Consider the following 20000-nt stretch of genomic DNA (forward strand, 5'->3'; position numbering starts at 1 on the left):
TGTATGTGTGTAGGCGTGTGTGTGTAGATGTATGTATGTATGGGTGTGTGTCTGTGTGTGTTTGTGTGTGTGTGTAGGTAGATGTGTGTGTCTGAGTGAGGGTATGGCTGTGTAGGTGTGTGTGTGTATGAATGTAAGTGTGTGTGTATACAAGTGTAATGTATGTATGTATGTGTGTGTGTATGTGTACGTGTGCGTGTGTATGTGTGTGTGTGTATGCGTGTGAGTGTGAGTGTATGGGTGTATGTCTGTGTGTGTGTATGTCTGAAGTAGGTATGTATGTGTATGTATGTATGTGTGTGTGTGTGTGCAGGTATGTGTGTGTGTGTGTATGTGTGTGTGTGAGTAGGTGTGCGTGTATGTATGTGGGTAGGGATGCATGCGAGTGTGTGGGTATGTATGCATACATACGCACGCGCACATCCGAAGCAGGCCCACACACACGAAGCGCGCTCACGCACACAACGCACAAGCAGTACAACGCAAGCCCAAGAGGCCGACCAAGCCCCCAGCGCGCGCCAAGGCGCGCGAGCGCAAAGGCCCTCGAACGCCCCGCTACGCGGGAACCGAGGTTCCATCAGCCAAAACCGGAAAGCAGAAAAGAGGGGGGGGGGGCTGCCTGGATGCAAAAAGGTGTATGTGTGTGTGCATTCAGTGTAAGGGTGTGCATGTGTGGGTATGTATGTATGTATGTGCCTACATGTATGTGTGCATGTGTGTGTGTGTGAAGTATGTACGTGCGGTGTGTGTGTGTGAGTGTGTGTGTATGTATGTGCGTATGTATGTGTGTGTGTATGTGTGTATGTATGTATGTCTGTGTGTGTGTGTGTGTGTAGTATGTATGTGTGTGCGTATGTATGTATGTGTGTGTGTATGTGCATGTTGGTTGTATGTTAGTGTGTGCTAGTATGTCTGTAAGTGTGTGTGATTAAATGTGGGAATGTATGTACGTAGATGGGTCTACGTATGTGTGTGTGTGAACAGGCGTGTGGGAGGTAGGTGGGTAGGTGTGTGTGGGAGGTAGGTGGGTGGGTGTGTGCGTGTGGGAGGTAGGTGGGTGTGTGTGTGTGGGTGGTGTGTCCACAAAAAAAAACAAAAAAAACAAAAAAAAAATATATGTATATATATGTGTATATGTGTGTGTGTGTGTGTGTGTGTGTGTGCGTGCGTGTGTGTATTTACTTATGTGCATATGTATGTATGTAAACATACACACAGACATGTTTAGATCTCATTAAGTGTACAAGTGTCATTAACATAAAACGAGTTTAATGGAGCTAAAAACATGATCTCGTGCAGCATTCGACATATCATAGTCCACGAAACGTTTTAGCAACCAGGACACAAGATAGTTACAATTTTACTCCTATCAGTTTCTCTGATCACAGTGGAGGGCCAATAACCTGCTTCAACTCCTGGAAGTTCAACTATGAATGGTATCTTTTACACACAAACACATACGTATGTACACACACGTTATATATATATATATATATACAATTTTGGGGGATTAATCGATAAGTGGGTGTTCTATTTCAGATAATACAAAAATAACCTAATGGGTATATCTGACAGTAAACTCATGGTATCAGTTTGCACATCACAAAATAACACTTAAAGGATATAACCTAAATTGCCAGCTATATAATGTACTTCATTAATTATAACATACTTTAGTTAATACTTATATTTATTAAATAGGAAGGAACTACACGTGTTTCAGTATTGGAAGATTACAATATATATACATAAACACAACTGTATACCTATATATATACATAGATATACATATATAAATACATATATGCAATCATCAGATTTACAATTATTCCATCATCATATCTAATTTTACATCCCTTTAAAATAAGCAATACAATTAAGCATTAAAGATTAAAAATTACGAATTAGAAATTAAGAATAAAAATTATACTTTGTAATATTAAGAATAAAAATTTATAAATTATACATTATAAATATGAATCAGTATATATATCAATCATGTAAAATCAAGTATATGTCAAATACAGAATGTGCGATATAAGATTAAACTATACATTATCTATTGTGCAATTATTAGGGAGCTTACATTTAGTCTTATTACGACATGAACATTTTTCTATATGTTGATTAAGTCTTCTATCACTATCGGTCATATTATGGCTAGAGCTATTATCTTTTATGCTATAATAATAATTATTTAACTTCTCATTATTTATAGAGGAAATAATATTGCCTACATTTCTCTGTGTTGAGTATCCCACTTTTACAGTTTTGTTGGAAAATATATCTGAATAACTATTGTCCGTTTTAAAAACCATTTTTACTATTTTAAGTGTCTCCTTAATAATATTAGTCATAACTTGATCCCCGTACAGAATAATTTGAAACTTAATCTAGTCACTAATAAGATCCATCCATTCCATAAGTTGAATGAAAACCTAAATCAGGATTGCTAAAAACAGAGTAGTAATGTTTCTGCAGTGTCTCACTTATGGTTTTGGCATTATCTTGGAGATTGCTATTTTCGTCAATTAGAGGGCCAACAATGGAGACAGTGACCTTGTGTTTTTTCGCGGAAGAGAAGAACACTTTGGGGTTGATTTTGATTTTCTCAATGGTCCATTTCTCCTCAGCTGTTCTTTGGTTATTGATGATGGTCTTCATGCATTGTTGGAGATTATATTTTTTTGATTCGATCAGGGTGATAGCCGTCGAATTTATGCGTGGCTGTTGGCAGTATTTTAGTTTGTTAACTTATTGTTTGTTCTTTTTATTATTTTTTTTTTTGATAATCGTGTTTCTGTCTTGAGGAATTCTGCGCTTAGTTTTCTTCACAGGTCTTGGTGGGATGTGTTTAGCACATATGTTTGTGACGGTGTCTACAAAGATCTGCCAAGATATTTTGATGCCGGAGAAGGTGTGTGCATGTGTGAAAGACCAGTCAACATATGATAGATCGCTTATGATTGCGTCTCAGTCGGCATCATAGAAATCCATGGTATTAAATGTCTCACGCAGAACACAGTTTACTTTGAACATTTTTGACAAAAGGGGTTTATTCCTTGAGCAGCTTTTGGGTCGTACGGGCTTTCTCCGGCTTAATCAGAGAACGAGAAATCCCATGCTTGCAGTGAGTAGCGCTTGAAATGGATACAGGGGCTGTAAGGCTAAAGCCTTAGTGGGTGCGAAACCATTCGTCTCTATATTTCGGATTTACATATGACAACATGTATATATATATATATATATATATATATATTGTCATATGTAAATCCGAAAAAGAAGCACAACCTGAAGAATAGAGCAGTAATATATTAAAAATAATCGAGTCTATGACCGGTCATATAGAGACGAGCGGTTTCGCACCCACTAAGGCCTTTAGCCTTACAGCCCCTGTATCCATTTCAAGCGCTAACCACTGCAAGCATGCGAATTCCCGTTCTCTGATTAAAGTGAGAGAAAGTTATGGTGAAAGAGTACAGCAGGGTTCGCTACCACCCCCTGTCGGAGCCTCGTGGAGCTTTAGATGTTTTCACTCAATAAATACTCACAACGCCCGGTCTGGGAATCGAAACCGCAATCCTACGACCGCAAGTCGGCTGCCCTAACTACTGGGCCACTGCGCCTCCACTCTCTACGTTATTCACAGGCTCCATCAATCCCACCACCAAGTCATAAAATATTTCTCAATCATTTTTGCTTTGTTGATTTATATCATTGTAATTTCCCTTGCCAGCTGTGACCGCCTATTTTTCTGAGCAGTATTAAACTAAAATAAAAAAGAAAAAAAAGAAAACGTAGACGTCTATTATTTAAGAGTTATTCATTTTCACATCAAGCGTCTATATCGTGTTTCACAGTCCAGATTATTTGTTTTTCCATTTTATTTTATCAATTAACATTAGTATAAGAAGGTGCCATGGGGCACAATGAATAATATTTACTTCATTTATGACTCTGAAAAAGGGAAAAATTGATTAGTGTCCACTACCTTACAAAAACTATATCAGCTAAGCAAATGACTTGTAAATGCGTAAGAAATAATATTACTCATTTAGAAAATTATTTCAGAAATTTATCTCTGTTCACTTTTAGCATACAAAAAACAAGCTTAAGTGTGGCAAAATGAGTATACGAAATAAGGTAAATTTGCATCTATACTTCTCCATAATTGCATTTGGAAAAAGACTCCATATACATCACTATCTATCCTTAGACATAAAAGAAATCAGAAATGCAACAAAAATTAAAAATATCTAGGGCAAATGAAAGAAGGTCATGGAAAAATGGCACATGGTATGAAATTACCGAAACTCGACAAAATCTAAAAACTCAACATAAAGTTTTCTCTACAACTTCTTAATCTGCTGGAATGGCTATCTTCCTGGTCCAATGGACCCATTTCATTTTCTTCAGCTGCTTTTTCCTACTGTTTATATTATTTGATTCTGCTGATTTCTCGTGACTCTTATTTTTTCTTGTCAATGGGAAATTTTCTGTATGCTCATAAAAGCTAGAAAATTTCACTTTATACATTAATTACCGTATGGGTCCATTGGACCTTCGCATTAAATTCAGATACTACTCTTGTCATTCTAAACAGAATAAAAGCAGTATCAAATATTGTTTTCCTAGATATTTTATCAGATATAAAGTAGATAAAATTGTACGCAATTTATTTGCTGAATTTTAGATAACATAGGAAAAATTATGAAAATATTCCTATAAATTTGTGTGGTATTTCATCTCCTTCAATCTGCTAGGTTATAGGGTGATGCAATATTTCTATATTGCATCATCTTTCAGGAGAGTATAAATATGTGAGAGAGCAATATTTGCCTTTGGTCTGCTATCAACTTTCATATAGTTCAGTTGTGCTTTCCAATATACCTAGACGTGAAAACTTGAGTGAAGACCAAATTTTGAAAAAGTTATTGGAATTAGATGAAGGATGGGAAGAAGATAGTAGTGATTCCTTCTATTTCTCTGAAGATGATGGTGAAAGTGATTGTGGCTTGGACAGTTTCTGTGTCAGATGATGAAGATACTAAAAACCAATTATGAATGAGCAATATATTTCTGGAGACAGACGAGAAGTTTGGCATTCTAATCCTCTTACTCAAGTCAAGAAGGAGAGTCAAGAAGATGGCCACCCAATATTCAACAAAGTTATGAGCCAAGGAAGATTTCAACAGACTTTACAAGTATTGCTTTTTTAACGATACTAGTGATGATGAATTGGAGTCCATAAGAGAAGTATTTGAAATATGGAATCAGAATTTGCAAGATGGATATGTTCCAAGTTCATGCATGACAGTTGAACAATTAGTTTCATTCAGAGGGCGCTGCCCATTCCGGGTATATATTCCTTCAAAACCAGGGAATATGGAATTAGAATTTGGCCAATATGTGACAATGAAACATCTTATATCTGGAAAATGCGAATCTACACTAGAAAAGACCCAGTAAAAGGGAAGGAGACAAATCAAGTTTCAAGAGTTGTTGAAGACCTAGAAAAAGAACTTGAAAATACTGGTCGCAGTATATATACACTTCTTTGGTATTTTCAAATAATCAGTCTCATTCACATAGGAAATAAAGATCTTTGTGGTTTTCGTCACTGTTTACAATTTTGCTCCATTGTTTTCAAATTTCGTAAATGGATTAAGTTTTGTATACTAATTATGAAAAGGAAATTCATTTTTCATATAAATTCATAATTAAAATTTGCAAAATTTCGGTATTTTAGCCAATCAGAAATGAGTATTTTAGGCCTTACCGTGGTGAGAAAGTCTCTTTCTATCTTTATATATAAAAGTCAAGTTGAGTGTCTGTCTCCTACGATTTAGATTCCTAACTACTCCCACATTTTGCGGTGCAGTTTAACCAAAAGCGGGTATCTTATAGTCGTGATTCATATCGAGCCCTTCTGGGTATTAGCGCGCGTCTACGATGAGTCTACGATTTTAAAAATAATTTACCATCATTTTTTTTTCCATTTTAATGCATTTTTTCGCTATTATATAAGGGAAGTAACTCTCTAAAAATGTCTACGATGAGTCAACGATTTAAAAAAAAAATTACCATAATTTTTTTTCCATTTTTAATGCATTTTTTTGTTGCTATTTTTTGAATATAACTCTCTAAAAATGCTTATATAGTTATTTCCCTTACAAATCCGAGCAACGCCGGGCGATACTGCTAGTATTAACTAAAGCAAAGAAGCACTGCGTGTTCCATAGCTGATTGCGAAGAACTCTTTTTCCGTAGTAACTAAAGATGCTGCGCATGCGCACAAGGAGTGTAACCACCACTATTTCTATAACTGTTTGTTTTCATAACTGATGGGACTCACATTCAACAAATTGAAACTACCTGGGCATGGTTAACTCTTATAGTTGAGAATTTATGTGGAGAAAGAGATACGAGAAAGATAATTTATTTTATAAAATCCTAAAGTGTATTGCAAACTTTCGTTTTTGAAATTTTTAAACTAATAAATGTCTGTTTTAAACAGTGTTTTGACTGTTATTTCTAACAACTCCTGTTGGCTTGTTCGTAGCTTTTAAATATTTAATATGCTCGCGAAATATTAACTTTACTTGTGCATATTTTAATGTTTTGACTATAATTTCTAGCAACCCCTGCTGGTTTTTTTGTTCGTAGCTTTTAAATATTTAATTTACTCGCGTAGCTAGTTTAATGTTTTGACACGCCCCACCCTGTTGATAAAAGAGGCTGGGACGCGCTGTTTTCTGATTGGCTAAAAATTCTAAAACTGATCAAACTTTGAAAACGTGTTACATTTTTGCAAAATTTTTCTGGGAAAATGAATAACAAATTCAGATTCGGCGTCAAAAATTACATCTATATGATACATTAAAGGGATTTTTTTGAAGACACTTGTAAACAGTGACGAAAACCACAAAGATCCAGAAAGAATATATACATATATCTGAAACAAAACAAAACCACGACTCTTTTACTCTTTTACTTGTTTAAGTCGTTTGACTGTGGCCATGCTGGAGCACCACCTTTAGTCGAGCAAATCGACTCCAGGACTTATTCTTTGTAAGCCTAGTACTTATTCTATCGGTCTCTTTTGCCGAACCACTAAGTTACGGGGTCGTAAACGCACCAGCATCGCTTGTGAAGCGATGTTGGGGACAAATACAGACACACACGCACACATACACGCACACACACACACACACATACACAAACACACACACACACACACACACATATATATATATATATACGACGGGCTTCTTTCAGTTTCCGTCTACCAAATCCACTCACAAGGCTTTGGTCGGCTCGAGGCTATAGTAGAAGACACTTGCCTAAGGTGCCACGCAGTGGGACTGAACCCGGAACCATGCTGTTTGTAAGCAAGCTACTTACCACACAGCCCACTCCAAGAGGAAAAGGAAACCATGGCGACTGACCGGCAGACTTACAACAAACGAAATTGGTTTGATAATGAAATTGACTTCCTAGCAAGCACAAGGTTTTCTCTCTTCCAAATAGAAAACATACACTTCGTATCTAAATGAGATTGCCGAAAAAAAACAAAAAAAAAAAAAACACCGCAAATGCTCATCACGCGCTCTGTTATGTAAATTCACAGCAAACTAAAACATCCTGGTTTCTTTCAACCTAATTCAGGGTCATTTTGGAAAACTTCGATATATTTTCTCTTTAAATATTGGTCAGGCACAGTAACAACAACAACAACAACAACAACAACAGCTGCAGCAGCAGCAGCTAGAAATCCATGAACGGTAAGAAGCAAAACGACAACAAACAACAACAGCTGCAACAACAACAATAGGAAGAGCCACTCCTTAATACTTGTATAATAGCTGATTTACTCTCACACCACCACAATTATCATCGTCGTCATCCTCATCGTCATCACCACCGTTGCCATCACTGTCTTCTACCACCTCACATACTAGAAATAAACCACAGCTTTCTTCTCCCACACCGCCACCTCACTCCTACTGTATTATAAAAAACCTACAAAAAAATAATTTATGAAACGAAATATGTCCCCCACGACATTAACAAGAAACCCCAAAATATGCCGTTATTCCCTACGTTGCAGGTTCTGCACACGTAGTGACTGCATCTTTACTTATCTGCCTGGCACTGGACCCACGATCCAAACAAACACTACCAGCCAAGGCCAAAACACGCATGCAACAATAACATCAATAACACCACCAAGTTGTAAATTGAATGTTAAAACATGCATAACGCGGAATCCCAACACGAGAAACTATGCCTGTTGCGTGACTGTCCCTTCACTCATCTTCCAGGGACCCGACGCACTAACAGAAATGGGGCTCCAAGCCAACACACAAACCACAGTAAAAACACTGCCGACCGCAGTGATGCTGGTCCAGTCTTTTCACGAAGACACAAAAACAACGACAACAAAAGCCGAAACGACAACCCTATCCAACAGTGCCACCACACCTCCAGTCAAAAACCGCTCCCTAAGCAGGAAAATTCTTTTTTAGCCAGGTTAAACTTCACAAAAAAGATACAAAAAAACCTTTCAGTCATCACTCAATACCATCCTATGCTATTATCCTAGTGCATTCCCACTCCCACATTGCTGTCATTAATACACAATCAGAAAAAAAAGCCCTCTGCAACAGTCAAAACCTGCCACTACGCCAGCCTGCACATTTCTACTCAATGCACAAGGTGTCAGTCCCTCCATCAATGCACAAAAATGAAAGATCCAATTCATTGATGATTGGGTTGGTAACTATCCACACTAGATCCCTTTCTTCATTCTTACCGAGACCCATCTTGACAACTCCTACTTGGAAGCCGAGGTGAAAGTGAGGAATTTTAAAAAACCATCCGCGCGGATCGAGTCGACAGAAGGAAAGGCGGAACTGCCATTTTCCTGCATGATTGCTTTTCGGCAGATGGAAATATGACATTCTCCAGTGGCTACTGTGAATCAGTAACCGTGCACAACAAAACCAATGACTTGATAGTAGTTGGGCTGTATAGGCCACCTTACAAACCCATACTGCGCTTTAATGAATGCCTCAACAGTATTAAGTGCTTTATTCACCAGTGCCATTCTAAGAACATAATTATGATAGGAGATTTTAATCTACCATGTGTTGATTGGTTTGAAATCAGGCACTCCTAACTCAAGGGCTGACAAAGAAGCATTACAGTCAGTTCTCGACTTTATGAATGAGTTTTTCTTGTCCCAACTTGTACTTGCACCAACAAGATATCAGAACATTTTAGACCTTGTGTTTAGTAACCACACTAACACAATACACACTATTTCAGTGGGAAAAAAACCCTCCTTTCAGACCATGACATGATTCTCTGTGACCTGAGATTCCACCAGCCGAAAGCTGACCCTCGTAATCTCTCTTTGATTCCATGGATTTCTATGGTGCCGACTGGGACGCAATCATAAGTGATCTACCATATGTTGACTGGTCTTTCACACATGCACACACCTCCTTCGGCATCAAAATATCTTGGCAGATCTTTGTAGACACTGTCACAAACATATGTGCTAAATACATCCCACCAAGTCCCGTGAAGAAAACTAAGTGCAGAATTCCTCAAGACAGAGAAACGATTATCAGAAAAATAAAAAAGAACAAACCCCAAAAATTAACGAACTAAAATACTGCCAACAGCCACGCATAAATTCAACGGCTATCACCCTGATCGAATCAAAAAATATAACCTCCAACAATGCATGAAGACCATCATCAATAACCAAAGAACAGCTGAAGAGAAATGGACCATTGAGAAAATCAAAATCAACCCCAAAGTGTTCTTCTCTTCCGCGAAAAAACACAAGGTCACTGTCTCCATTGTTGGCCCTCTAATTGACGAAAATAGCAATCTCCAAGATAATGCCAAAACCATAAGTGAGATACTGTAGAAACATTATTACTCTGTTTTTAGCAATCCTGATATGGTCGATCTGGACTGTATTAGTGATGTTAATCCTTAACACACTATATCGAACATAACGTTTGGCGCCCCTGATGTCTTAGCGGCAATAAACGGAATTAAACACAATTCAGCAGTAGGCCCTGATAGGTTCCCTGCTTGGACCCTGAAGGTTTGCCGACACCAACTTGCATCACCTCTTGCTAATCTGTGGAGGAACTCACTGGATGCTGGTTTAGATTCCTGAGAACCTTCTGTTCTAGTCTGTTGTCCCAGTTTTCAAAAAGGTAAACACGTCTAGTACAGTGAACTACCTACCGGCCGATCTCGCTCATCTCTCATAACATCAGGGTGTTTGAGAGGGTGGTGAGATCACAGATAATCCACTTCATTGAAAGCAACAGACTGCTGAACCCCAACCAACATGGGTCCCGTAATGGAAGAAGCTGCCTAACGCAGCTTCTGCATCACTTTGATGACATTTTGAGAGCTTTAGGAGAGGGCTCGAATACTGATGACATCTACCTTGATTTCAGCAAACCTTTGACAGGGTGATTCATAAGATCCTCTTGAAAAAAAAACTATCCTATATTGATATTTCTGGAAAGTTACTGCAATGGATCAAGTGTTTCCTGACAGACAGAATCCAACATGTTGTAGTGGAAGGGATAAAATCAAGCCCAGTCCAAGTCAGAAGTGGTGTTTCATAAGACACTGTGTTGGGCCCACTTCTTTTCATCATCCACATCAATGACATCACTGACATCATCAAGCACAGCAACATAAGAATCTTTGCAGATGATTCCAAGCTCCAGAAGGTCATCAATGAGGTGGGTGACCGAGCATGCCTTCAGTCAGATCTACTGGCTGTCAGCCAGTGGGCGGAAAAGAATAATATGCTGCTCAACGAGGACAAATTTGAGTTAATCCAAAAGAGGACACCCTGAAACTCCCATACTCCCTTCCTTCAGGTGAAACTCTCATGGCATCCAACAACATCAACGATTTGAGAGTAATTGTGGACACCAACTTAAGCTGGGCCGTTCATATAAGCAGCAAAGTTGACATAGCGCGTAGAATGTATTCCTGGATTCTCAGAACTTTCCAGTCGAGAGACATCCACACCATTATCCTTCTCTTCTCCACTTTTGCCCAACCCCACCTTGAATACTGTTGTCCACTGTCGTCTCCCCACACAATACAAAGTATCATGAAAAGTGAAGCACCTCAAAGGTCAATTACAAAAAAAGACAGATGGCACGACAGGCCTTGACAATTGAGGTCGACTAGAAAAGCTCAAGTTTTATTCTCTCCAAAGTAGCCGGGAGCTCTACACCATCTGCATGATGTGGTTAATATTCCATCAGCATTACGCAAATGATGTTGGCATCGCCTTTAAAGTACACCCAAGACTTGGACCCTGTGCTATCCGCTCACAACATGAGTCATACTCGCATCACATGACAACAATACGGCACAATTATTTCACCTCAATTGGCCCCGCTCTCTTTAACATTAAACCAAAACACATTAAAGCAGAAACAGACCCCATAAAAGTTCAAGAAGTCTTTGGACAAGTTCCTACAAAAAATCCCGGATAAACCTCCTACACCCGGATATGTCTCCGTAAATAACACTCCTCGAGTGGGCGACGTTGTCCAATTCCTGATTTGAATGACTTTGCCAGGTGGTGCTACCGGATTTTTGCAGAGTTTTGATTTTGTATGACATATTAACCGAATAGATGGTTTACGTTGAAAGTTAGGTTTGTGGTCGTTCAGTGTAAAATGTGGCTTTGTCGGAGTGTATGGTTCAGTTCTATGGTTCAGTTTTATCGATTTTTCTCCTAGAAGGGAGTATCGCTAGGCATTGGTAATGCAGCAGTGACATGCCTAAGTAAATTTGCCATTTAATAAAAAATTTCATGAAAATCGGATAAAAAATGTGGAAACGCATAAAAAGCATATACACACACATTTTCAGTTATATATATATATATATATATATATATATAATATATATATTTATTATATAGAAGGAGCTTCTACAGGACTAGAACTGTTTCATTCAAGAGAAATCTTCAGGAAGCTAGTTAACAAGAATTGTATTGGCATTTATACATTTAGGCAGGTTTAACGGGGTGTTGGTGGGGGACCAACACCCCGTTAAACCTGCCTAAATGTATAAATGCCAATACAATTCTTGTTAACTAGCTTCCTGAAGATTTCTCTTGAATGAAACAGTTCTAGTCCTGTAGAAGCTCCTCTATATAATAAATTAATTTTACTCTGCTATGTATTGAGTACCTTATTTACTGTGGTTAACCCCGAATCAACCCGGGACTACATATATATATATATATATATATATATATATATATATATATATATATATATATTGGTAAAAACGGTAAGATAACAAAAGAAAGAAAGAGACCTCAATATTATGTAAATAGAGGAAATTTATCTATAAAATAATATGTTACAATTATTCAATAGTCAAGATAAAACTCTGAGTTTCAGATGCCGAAGTGGAAATCCACAACACCATCTCTTCGCTTATCTGGCCATATATATATATGTATATATATATGTGTGTGTGTGTGTGTGTATAACTCAAAATGTGTGTGTGTATGCTTTTTATGCGTTTATATATATATACATATATACACATATATATATATATACATGTATATATATATGCATATATATATATATATATATATATACATACGCATATGTATATGTATATGTATATGTATATATATATATATATATATATATATATATATATATATATATATATATATATATATATATATACATGCATATCTATACATATACTTATACACATGTATATGTGTACATACATATATATAGACATGTATACATGTATATGTATGCATATATATACATGCATATGTATATATTGTTTTTGTTTTAGCCGTCAAATGACGCCACCCCGCTGGCTAAGCGAGCAGGCCAACAGAAGAAAGAGTGAGAGAAAGTTGTGGCGAAAGAGTACAGCGGGGATCGTCACCACCCCCTGCCGGAGCCTCGTGGAGCTTTTAGGTGTTTTCGCTCAATAAACACACACAACGCCCGGTCTGGGAATCGAAACCGCGATCCTACGACCGCGAGTCCGCTGCCCTAATCACCGGGACATATACCGGAATAAGCACATAAATGTGAATGAAGGTGGAAAAAAGAGTACTCAAATACCAGAGGTAGAGTAATATGCTTGATTTAAAAGTAGCAGAAACATAACAAGAGGACAAAAACTCATTAAATCAAAGACGCGAACTCTTGAGTTCCCGCAGACACGCAACTAAATTTAAAATGTCAGCTAACAATATACCATATGGATAGTGTATATATTTTCTGGTTCTTGGGCTAGTTTTTTATCACACTGTTTTTAATCACCTGAGCGTTTCGCTTGCAGGTCTTCTTTGAGATATGCTTGTCCGGATGATTTGGGGTTGTATGAGAGGTCATCAGGAAGAGAGAACTTCCTGGGGAGCTTACTTCCAACATGTAAGGTATTGTTTTCTTCACTTTTCAGCAATAAGTTGATGTATTTATTTTTTGCTGCTGTTGCTTGGCAAGTGCTGTCTAAGAGAGACTGTGACATTCGAAGGTTGTCTGCACTGATCTCAAGCTTTATATCCTTTATCTCTTGCTAGGTAGCCCATGACTAAGCGGGGCAGGAGCACACACAAGGACAGAAAGTGTCGCTGAAGAAATCACAGATGTGTGACGAAAGATTTCCGGACAATGGACATGAGATGAAATAAGAACGGTAACAAACGAGTGAAGACCGAATATATAGTGCGCGTCTTTATTTTGAAAAAAAAAAAAAATGATCATTTCAAAATACAACAAAGAAAAGGAAATTCTTCGCTACATTTATTATAATATTTTTTTTATTGTATATCATATGTTATCCTACAGCTAAAGTTTGGTAAACAAGTGGATCTCTGATTTTATTTCTATACTTATTTTCATTTTGTAACGTGCTCCATAATTATAAATGAGATAATCGACTCCAGCTACGACAGGATGGTATATATATATATAAACTTAGATAAACTTAGATGTGTTTCGACCAATGATTGGTCCAGGCCATGTCTAACTTAATAGCACCACCTGATAAGATTATTTGAATCCTGTTTAAGTCAAGTTTTGCTTATGGTCCATTCAAGTAGTTTATATATTGTTTTTATAAATATACAGAAGTACATACAGGTGCACGCTCGCACACACGCACACACCAAAGAACATGTTAGTTCATAGATGCACACTGCCACATGCAATCACTCTGACACAGGCGATCGCGCACGCACAGCTGTCACTTTTTAAAAGCAAAGTGGAGGCTATTATTTTACTATTTTTTTTTTAAAAAAGGAAGCAAAAACATAATGTTTATGGTTACACTAATGATTGATATCTTCTATCGATCGCTTAAAACTAATTGACACTTCAAACACTTATGGAAGAGACACTTTAAAACTTACACAGCTAAATACTTAATTTAATCCTACTGAGTTTTGCGATCAAATATTGAAAGTGAAATTTATCTTTCATTCTGGCTGTTACCTAAGTAATAGTAAATACACAAGGACAAACAAGAGAGATCGATCTGATCAGTTTCTTTTCGAAGTATATATTCCAATACTGAAAGAGATCTACCACTAGATTATATCGAGATTCGTTATACCGATATCTGGGTAAATGTAATTAATACAATCCTCAAAATTTCATCTTGTCTCGTCTCAAACTATTATAGTTTCTCTGTAGCTGGCTGAATGTTGTATATATATATATATCACATCGAAACTAACTATGACTTAACTTTTCCTCTCACACCGTCTCCAATGAAGGCATATTATTATTAATTAATATTCTAGAAACAGCTGTAAGACCTTCTATCTATAAATGCTCTAATATCTATACAGGCCTGGTTTTTTTTATCTCATTAAAAAAGTTCATATATATATATATATATATATATCGCTGTCCATGCAAATGATGCCACCTCGCTTAGCAGCGAGGTGGCCAACAGAAGAAAGAGTGAGAGAAAGTTGTGGCGAAAGAGTGCCGCAGGGATCGCTACCACGCCCTGCTGGATCCTCGTGGAGCCTTAGGTGTTTTCGCTCAATAAACACTCACAACGTCCGGTCTGGGAATCGAAACCGCGATCCTACAACCGCGAGTCCACTGCCATAACCACTGGGCCATTGTGCTTCCACATGAATTTATGTATATAGAGAAATAGACTGAAAAATATGTTTTATTGTCTAGTTGAATTCCTGTTTCCAATGTGACTGAAACAATAATGACCTCAAACTGACCGTTTCAAGACAAAGGGGCACACACACACACACACCACACACACACACACACACACACACACACACACACACCACACACACATTAGCACTGCTAAGCTTTGTTATTTCAGTAAGTCTTCGAAATCTTCCTAACAGGTAAATACAAAATATGTTCCAAAATTTAGATTTTGATTTTTGTTTTAATTATGAAATTACGTCTCTCAACTGCTAAAAGCAATTTTTTTTTTGGCTTTGAAATTATTGCATATTTGTTAAAAAATGTTATTTTGTTAGATCTAACCATTTTCTTCAGACAAAATAGCAAACTGGGGCAAAATGAGTAATTTCTGATTTCTCGTTTTTTTTTTCGTTACTAGCTTGCAAATATTTTATTGTATTTTACATTCTGAAACATTTCCATTGTTATTTACAAAAAAAAAGAAAAAAAAATCCTCTCTTCTCTCCTTTCTTGTATTCTCACAAGAGTGGCTGTGTGGTAAGTAGCTTGCTTACGAGCCACATGGTTCCGGGTTCAGTCCCACTGCGTGGCACCTTGAGCAAGTGTCTTCTACTATAGCCTCGGGCCGACCAAAGCCTTGTGAGTGGATTGGTAGACGGAAAATGAAAGAAAGGTCGTCGTATATATATATACAAGGGGCGTTCAATAAGTAATGCCTCTGACCCACTTGCCGTTATTTGATCTGAAATTTTGCATGTGCAATTATTTATATCTCTATAGATTAAGTGGCAAATTACAGCTCCGAACTAATTGTGGTTTGTGATTTACAAGTGTTTGAAATGAGTCAAGTGGGAAATGGAGCCTGTTGAGTGTCGAGCAGTGATCCGGTTTTTGTATTTGAAATGACGCACACCACAGGAGACTTTTGATGAAATGAAAGTAACTTATGGTGATGATGCCCCATCATATGACCTTGTAAAACGCTGGCATCGTGAATTCAAACATGGTCGGAACTCTGTGGAAACAGCTCCCAGATCTGGTCGCACCGCTTCTTCCATTGATGAGACATCTGTCCGTCAAGTTGAGGCTGCCATTTTGGAAGATCGACGCATAATTATTCGCCAAATAGCCCATGAGGTCAAGATTAGTACCGGGTCTATGGAAACTATCATTCATGACCATTTGCATATGCAAAAGGTGTCTGCCAGATGGATTCCCAGGTTGCTCACACTTTTCCAGAAGCAAAAACGCGTCGAGTGCTCGAGGATGAATTTAGGGATGTGCCAAGAAGATGTGTCAAAATTTTTCAAAAGACTGATTACACAGGATGAGACCAGGGTCCATCACTATGATCCAGAGACCAAAGCCCAGTCAACGCAGTGGAAGCACCGTGACTCACCTCCTCCAAAGTAGGCAAGGGTGCAGCTTTCCGCTGGCAAGGTCATGCTCACAGTCTTCTGGGACCAGGACGGAGTAGTGATGACAGATTTCTTGGCAAAGGGTACCACAATTACAGGAGCCTATCATGCTTCACTTTTGAGGAAATTAAGAGAAGCTATCAAAACCAAGAGGCGGGGCAAGATCAGCAAAGGCATCCTCCTCCTGCAGGACAATGCTCCGGTCCACAATTCGCGTCTCTCCAGATCAGAAGCACAGGCGTGCAGCTATGAACTCTTCCCCCATCCCCCTACTCTCCTGACCTTGCACCCTCTGATTTTCACCTCTTCCCAGCCATGAAGTTGTTTTTGAAAGGAAAGCGTTTCCCAGATGATGCAGCCTTGATTTCTGAAGTCACGTCGTGGTTGGAAGACTAAGCTGGGGTCTTCTACGAAAACGGTCTCCAGAGCTGCATCAAACGATGGGAGAAATGCGTAACCCTGGGTTGTTCCTATGCTGAAAAAGTGGGTCAGGGGCATTACTTATTGAACACCCCTCGTATATATATATATATATATATATATATATATATATATATATATATGTATGTATGTATGTGTGTGTATACGTTTGTGTGTCTGTGTTTCTCCCTCAACATCGCTTGACAACCGATGGTGGTGTGTTTACGTCCCCGTAACTTAGCGGTTCGGCAAAAGAGATCGATAGAATAAGTACTAGGCTTAACAAAGAATAAGTCTTTGGGTCGATTTGCTCGACTAAAGGCGGTGCTCCAGCATGGCCACAGTCAAATGACTGAAACAGGTAAAAGAGTAATGAAGAATATGCAAAACGCCACAAGTGCAAGTGTGAAAAACAAAATTGGAATTTTGAAAAGAAAGATGCATTTTCAGACGTTAAAAATGTATAAATGGAATATTTTTTTTATTGAAGAAATGCATAATGGAATAAAATCACTTGTTTTCCCTTTTGTGTACCATATAACAACTGTTTGTCACAGAAGCACCTTGGGTCAAGTAAAATTTAATTTGACGGGAATTATATCAGGTAAAGTATGAATATATTATGTCATGCATAAAAAAAATTCTTACAATGTGGCAAAACTACGAAAATAACTAGGATCAGGGCTTTATGAACGCCATATAAAGCCCCCATAAAATTATATATATTTTTTGGAATTTCCAGACAATTTTTGCGAATTTGTATTCTACACACGGGACTTCATACGATTATGCAAAAACAAAAAAAATTGTAGGGGTGCGTGATTTAAGGCCCAGTTACCTGTTTTAGCACACTTCACAACCACCTCAATGACAAAAAGGAAAAAAAAAAAAAACGAGTAAACAACACGTATTTTATAGTTTTAAGCAGTCAATATGCATTTAATGCGATAAGCAGCACATTACAAACCAAATATTTCTCAAAATAAGAAACTTATAGCACAAAGTTAAGATTTATCTGAAAACAAAATAGCGCATTACAAATTGAATACTAAAAAGTAAACATTTCCTATCTTAACTGGATAACGGAGCAAGTCCTTTGCATGAGAGTAGGACAAACCCCACCTAGGACAAAACCCTCATAGTTAAAAATGGGAAAGTGGACAAAACACCCCCCGGTTATATTTTTCGGTTATTTTTCGTTTTTTTTTTCCCCCTTGTTTCAGTCAATAGTCGGTGGCCATACTGGAGTACAGCCTTGAAGATTTTTAGTTGAACGTATCGACCCCAGAAATTTTTTACTTTTTTACATGCTGCAGTTATTAGACTGCGACCATACTGGGGCAACGCACATGGCGGAGACGTAACGGACCCCTCCCCCACTTAAAGCAAAAAAAAAAAAATTACGGAGTTCACATTTTCGGTCAGAGGGACTGCAAGTTGGTGTCTACATTCCTTCAGGAGACTAGCGGGGAATCTATCAGGGCCTACAGCAGAGTAGTATTTGACCTCATTTATTGCTACTACGATGTCAGTGGCAGTGAAGGTTATGTCTGAGATTTTATGTTGGGAATCAACTTCGTTCGCTTCTCTTACGTCAATATCAGTGGGAACACTAAAGACAGAGCAGTATTGTTTCTGCAGTATTTCTGCCATTTCTTTAGCATCGTGTTGGGGAATGCCGTTATCATCAATCAATGGCCCAATGGGGAGACAGTGGTTCTATGCTTATTTGCATAAGAATAGAACACTTTTGGGTTCTGTTTTTATGTTTTTGATTACCCACTGTTCCTCCACAGCTCTTTGATTTTCAATGGAGGTTTTCATGTCGGTCTGCAGATGAAGTTTGTCCAGCTCTAGCCTTTTCATTGTTGTTGAATGTGGATGTTGTGTGTGGGAATATTTTAATTGGCTGATTTTTTTGTTGAGTCTTTTGATGCGCCTGATGAGTGTTTTTTTTCTTTTTAGGGAGCCGGTTTCTGTTTGTGTTAGTAGATTTCTTTGGAGCGTATTTAGAGCATGTATAGGTGACAATGTTTTCAAAGTGCTGCCACGCGGTCTCAATATGAGGGGAATTGAGAGTAAAAGACCAGTCGATGGAAGACAGATCCTTTCTGATTGTTCCCCAGTCCGCTTTGTGGAGGTTTATGTTGTCAAATGGGTGCCATGGAGTGGGATTGGTTGGTTTGGTTTTTATATGTCGGGAATTAAAATTGCAGAGTACCATGTCGTGGTCTGAGAGGAGAGTTTTTTCAACTGAAATACTGTGAACGAAGCTAGTGTTTAGTGCGTGCCCTCTGGGGTGACTCAATCCTGTTGATATAGTAATAGAAACTAATACTATGGAGAGCATCCAGCAAATAGCTAACTCCATCCACCAGAGTATTAAGGTCACAATAGACTACCCCACTAAACACCCCAACCATAGACTACCAGTACTAGACACCGAACTCTGGCTAGAAATTGTGAATAATAAAACCCAAATCCTTCATTCATACTATGCCAAACCTATGGCCTCAAAATACTTGATCCACCGGAACTCAGCCATTGCGGACAATGCCAAATTCAATATTTTGATGGCAGACCTCGTCAGAATAATGAGAAATGTGTCACGCATGTGCGAGCCTACAGAGTTAAAGAGACACATACAATATTTCATTCACCGCATGCAGTTCTCAGGTTACAGCCATAAAGAAAGGATCAGAGTATACAAAGGAGCCATTAAGAAATTTGATAATATATTATGTAATGATAGGAATGGGATTTGCCCACTCTATAGGAACAAGTCATGGAACACTATAGAAAGGACAGAAAAGAAAATAGGGAAGGCCAACTCTTGGTATGATAGCCATAAATACCAGAATGTCATGTTCGTTGACACCACCCCTGGAGGTGAACTGGCGTACCGCTTTAGAAGGACCCT

General features: G+C 38.1%; 1 long non-coding RNA gene across 1 annotated transcript in view; it reads left to right on the forward strand.

Annotated features, from left to right (window-relative positions):
* Positions 1-20000, forward strand: part of LOC118763533 — a 33555-nt gene that overhangs the window by 7087 nt on the left and 6468 nt on the right. The window contains exon 2 of the long non-coding RNA XR_004999291.1: positions 12198-12202. This is a non-coding gene — a long non-coding RNA (uncharacterized LOC118763533). The remainder of the gene's footprint in view (positions 1-12197; positions 12203-20000) is intronic.

The sequence above is a fragment of the Octopus sinensis genome, linkage group LG5 (assembly GCF_006345805.1).
Source record: "Octopus sinensis linkage group LG5, ASM634580v1, whole genome shotgun sequence".
Taxonomy (NCBI): Eukaryota; Metazoa; Mollusca; class Cephalopoda; order Octopoda; family Octopodidae; genus Octopus; species Octopus sinensis.